General features: G+C 54.2%; 2 non-coding genes across 2 annotated transcripts; one reads left to right on the forward strand and one right to left on the reverse strand.

Annotated features, from left to right (window-relative positions):
- Positions 1-925: 925 nt before the first annotated feature.
- TRNAR-CCU lies at positions 926-998 on the reverse strand. Its single transcript has one exon. It is a non-coding gene; the product is annotated as a tRNA-Arg (tRNA).
- Positions 999-4738: 3740 nt separating this feature from the next.
- Positions 4739-4832, forward strand: TRNAI-UAU. The gene is made up of 2 exons: positions 4739-4776; positions 4797-4832. It is a non-coding gene; the product is annotated as a tRNA-Ile (tRNA).
- The last annotated feature ends 296 nt before the right edge of the window (positions 4833-5128 follow it).

Consider the following 5128-nt stretch of genomic DNA (forward strand, 5'->3'; position numbering starts at 1 on the left):
AGCTACCACAGTGCACTGCTCTCTGTGGCATTGCCAGAGCTGCTAATGTGGCCACTCCAGTGCACTTGCAGCTGTCAGTGTGAACACTCGGCAGCGGTTTCCCTGCTGTGGTTTAACTCCCAGCGATCTACCTCTGCAAGTGTAGCCAAGCCCTAAATTTGCCAGACCAACTGAACTCAGTAACTGCCCCCCCCCCCACCATGTGCAGTAAGGAGGGGCACGGTGAAGCACACACCACACTGGCTGGCTCAGCCTTGTGCATGCTGGGGTGGCCACCTCCCCATTGATGAGACCTGGTCCCACCATCTCCGTGGAGCTCCAGTCTGCCCTGCTGCCATCCCTGTCTGTGTTGTCTTCTCTAGCAGTTGACTGGAAGGTGAGCACTGGCCGCATGCCATGTAGCCGTGTTGTCTCCAAGGGCGAAAGCAGGAGGAATGATGCCTTCATAGCCCACCTAATATTCCATAACATAGTTAAGGAAAATATTTCTCAATGAATTCTCAGTAAAAGATCAGAAGCAGCCAGTGTCTGCATCAGTCTACGAGCATTGGTATTTTCTTGACATTTGCCAGACCAATCTAACTAAAACGTAACACACATTTGAACCTCTTTTCACACTGTTGCTCATTCTCAGGGTCTGCTTTGTCTCCAGACAGATCCATTCTCTTTCAGAACAGTCTTGCTTTTTCGTCTGTTTCTCTAATTGAGGTGTCGGCGTAAACACTCCCCTTCCTTCTATACTCAGACAAACACTAGTATTAAGTGTTTGCTACTGATGGGTCTAGAAAGCATTTGTCAAGTGGAAGATACTGTTTCTGGGGGATTGTTCCCAAGATCCAGTACTTTGGGTTCAAATGTCTCCAAGCTTCCTTGGTGAAAATAACACCATGTTTCTTTGCAATATACAACAAGAAAGGGATTTTTTTACCCCAGATGGGACTTGAACCCACAATCTCTGGCTTAGGAAGCCAATGCCTTATCCATTAGGCCACTGGGGCCCTGAAGAGTAGGAGAATGAGGGATGGAAATTCTCTCTCAGGATTGCACATTCCTCACATTCACTCAGAAGCCAAATACCCTATTTAATGGCCTTACAGAAACGTCTGCATCCCCTGGCAGCGAGGCAACGGACAGAGCTGAGCACCACCTTTCTGCCAGCCATCTTTGGAGAAGAACCCCACCCTAGAGTCACCCCTCCCTCCTTCAGCACCTCCACGGCTGTGTCTCTGAGCGGCAGTAGGATGATTAGGGGGTGAATCCGGGGCTGGAAGGGGGGTAAGGTCAGCCTGTAAGGAGTAACCAGGTGGGGCAGACCCAGGGGGTGGCTGTGGGCTGCTGGTTGGTTGTTGGGATCCGAGCTCTAGTTCAAAGCTGCACAGTGACCTGACACCCAGGGTTACAGGGCCGACACAGTGACCCCCTTACTGGCCTCGGTGACCCCCAAACCCTTGTTACTAAGGGCATTGAGGAGTCTCTGTCCCTTAATAACTTCTGGGAGCTCCCCAGCAGGCTGCGGGCATCAGCCGCCTCCTGCCTCACAGGTTAGACTCTTGGCGCTGTGCCGGCCGCCCCCTCGCTTGCAGGCCCAGTGTAAGAAGCAGGAGGCCTGGTGCTGGCAGAAGAGGGTTTTGATTAATCGACCTCTGTGTGATGGGCACAGGACGCTTCCACTCAGTAGCACAGCTGGGGGGGGGGAGCAGGGGGAGCAGCTAAGGGCGTCGGGTTCCTCCGGTGGGGGTGTGGAGCAGCCGTTCATTTTCCTGTTCGCACTCCTCTGCGGTGTGAAAATCAGGGAGGGGAGGCAGAAGCCCCACTTCCCTCCCGAAATGATGCCCAGAGGGGGAAGCCAGGACAACAGGGTGGGGCGGCAAGTGGTGGCCAGACTCTCACCGCCAGGGTCTAGCCTAGCTCAGGGTCCTGCTCAACTTCCTCCCCGCACCACTGGCCCCCAGTCCCCTTCCACCACCAGGTCAACCCGGGCACTAGGGCAGGAACGGGGTGAGGCAGCAAGTCAAGCTGAGCAAGGCAGGCAAAAGCGAGTCTTGTCTTCATGGGCCGCTCACAATGACGTCCTTTTTGTCTGCGACTGCTGCAAAAACCTCCCGGGCAGAGAAGCAACAGGCCAAAATATTAGCATGCAGCTGCCAAAGTAGCTCAGTTGGGAGAGCGTTAGACTGAAGTTCTAAAGGTCCCTGGTTCAATCGCAGGCTTTGGCAGGCCCTTTCATCCCTCTTTGCACAGGGGTGGCTTGTTTTCTGGGAACACAGTGGTCCCTGCACCCAAGGTGAGTCCCTGAGCTTGGGCTCTGCAGTAGGAAAAGATATTGTGGGCTTCTGCCCCTAACTGGCTGGCCTGACATTTAACAATGAGGGACAGGAGCTGTCTCTCCTAAGGGAGTTATAAGTGGACCCAATATGGCAGGAAGAGAGTGCTAGAGGGGGTGCTGGGCAGTGACAGGCAGGTATAGAGGATGAAAACTCTTCTGTGCAGCTGAGGGAGGGCAGTATCAGGGAAGGGGCATGTGTGAAAGTGGCCAGGTGGAAGGGAGTTGGGGGCCCAGGAGGAGGCACTTGATGTTCAGTGCCTTGGAGCAGCTGGGCTTGGCCATGGTGGGTGTTCAGGAAATGCACATTAACAACTCTAGGGTAGCTTGACGGGCAGAGGGTGATTGGAGGAAGGGCCCATCTCTCTGGTCCTCCAGGCCAGGGAAGAATGATGGGGTTGGAGTCTTGTTCTTCACATTCGCAGTGCGAGTACAGAAGGGGCTGGAGCTCCGACCAGGGAGGGCATTACTGGTGGCTTTGTGCTCCATGGCACTGGTTACGGCTATATCAGTGTGTATGGTCCCCAGATAAGGCATGAAAGGAAAGTTCTATGAAGGAACTGGCTCCCTTCTTCTAGACCGCACGGTGTTTGGTGTCGGGGGGGATTTCAATTGTTGCACCGGCCTGAGGACTGTTGGTCCTGTTTTCCCAACCGTTAGAGGAAACTCTTCTATGATGAGCACTGCCTGGCACAGGTCTGTAGTGAGATCGGCTCAGAGGACGTGTTTCTCCGTAATGGAACAAGTGGAGGGCAGGCGGTAGCCTCCTATTCCTCTGATCTGAGCTCACACCAGCCGCAGAGGGGATACACCTTTCTGCGGGGACAGGCCAGGAGTCGCACTGACCGGATTTCCGTGAAGGAGAGCACGTCGACAGCCCAGTGCAGGGTGGTGCCAATGGACAGTTCGGATCATGCAGCTCTCACTGTGTGCTCAATGTGGGCAATTCTCTGACCCAGGGCAGAGGATATTGGAAACTGAACATCCAGAGCTTGCAAGATAAAGGAGCAGGGGGGCGAGGCCTGGCAGTGTTGGCAGAACGGGAAAGCATCAGAGGGTTCTGTGGTTACCAGGGGGATTGGTGGGAGTCGGTGAGGGAGGAGTTGGCGGCTTTGTTCCGGCGGCTGGGGAAACACCACAACATTAAAGAAACCAACAGTGCCAAGTCCTGCAGCGTCACCTGTGGGATTTCCACAAGAGCATCCAGGCAGGGGAGCCAGTCAGCGTGTGACTGTACGATCGGATCAAGCGACAGCTGGCCGAGTTCCAGGAGATGAGGCTGCAGTTGGCTGATATGAGTGAAGCACCGAGTGAAGGGAGGAGCAGACTCCCCTGACATTTTTGCAGCCTGCAGGGAATGGAGACAAAGCAGGGGGATGCAGGGACTCAGGGCAGGACCCATGGATCCGGTAGAGCAGGACCACAGTCGCTGGAGGAGGAGAGAGAGTCCCGCGAGAGGAAGCTGATGGTGGGAAGCAATAAGTGCAGAGTGCAAACCAGCCAAGAGTCACAGGGGTCTAGCAAATAAAATAGCAGCAGGTCCCATGGTGTAATGGGCAGCACTCAGTACTTTGAATCCTGGAATCTGAGTTCAAATCGCAGTGGGACCTCGTGGCAATACGTTGCTTTGCTACAAAGCACTGGAGCTCAATGTGTTTGGCTACCTTCTCTCAGGGTGAACTAGAGTGAGGTTTTTCCCTCCTGCTGGGTGACTGATGCCCACTGGATATAGGTCTTTGGTCCGGCTGCTTCAATGGGCTGGCGGCTATAGGTTGGGGTCCTAGATCTTAACAGTCTGGCTAGAGATTCCTGTGGGTTGACCATATGGTTGTTTCTTGCTGCTTCACCTGATGTCCACAACTTTGATCTCTGTACCTGCAGCTACCACACTCTTCCTCTTTCCCACATGGCATGTAAAGGAAGGAGGGCCAGGGCCAGGCTTCACAGTCAGGGCTGGGCAGGAGGGAGGCTGAGTCCCAGGCTGGAGCCCAACACACCTCTCCTCCTCTGGGAACCTGGGGTGTTGTTCCCCCCTGTTCAGGCCCCCCTGGGGCCCTGCACTTCACACAGCTCTCCCTGATTTCAGCTGTTAGTGAGGGAGCCTCCCTGCTAGCGCAGACTGGGCAGTTTCTTGCATGAGAGACACTGTCCCAAAGCAGGACTAATGCTTAGAGCTGGTTATCAGTGATTTCAGATCCGTTGGTCTGCAGCAAGACTCTCCATTGAGTCTTAATCAGCTCTGTTATTACACAGGGAAGAACAAAAGGGTCAAATGGGGCCTGGAACCCTTAAGAAGGATCCACCCCACCGAGTACAACACTTGTCGCTACCTGCTCTCAGCCCCACTGAGAATGTTTTGGGGTCACTCCTTGGCTGTATCAACCTAGGGAACTGGGAGAATCACACTGAACAGGTGCTCCAGTGGTGCAATTGGTTAGCGCATAGTACTTATAGGGCAGTGCTGAGAGGAGCTATGCTGAGGTTGTGAGTTCAAGCCTCACCTAGAGCACTGGTTTTCATTAACGAAGTGGTGTCACCCCCTCATTTGTCCCTGGGGACACTGAGGAGGGGCAGAGTCAAAAAGGCCCCCTTCACTTATTACCTCCTCTCTAGAGCGCAGGTCAGAATCTGCAATCCTTTCTCCCCTCCAGTCCCTGGGCCAGGATCCCTCAAGCAGAGCCTGGAGTCCTGCCCCTGGCATCTGTACTATTGACAAAGACAAAACTCTCAAATCCCACCTGGTGCGGGGAACCAGGTTTGCTCTTCAAATTCTGTCGTTGGTACATTTCCAGGCCTGGGAATGTC

This window comes from Mauremys reevesii, linkage group 12 (assembly GCF_016161935.1).
Source record: "Mauremys reevesii isolate NIE-2019 linkage group 12, ASM1616193v1, whole genome shotgun sequence".
In the NCBI taxonomy this organism is placed as follows: domain Eukaryota; kingdom Metazoa; phylum Chordata; order Testudines; family Geoemydidae; genus Mauremys; species Mauremys reevesii.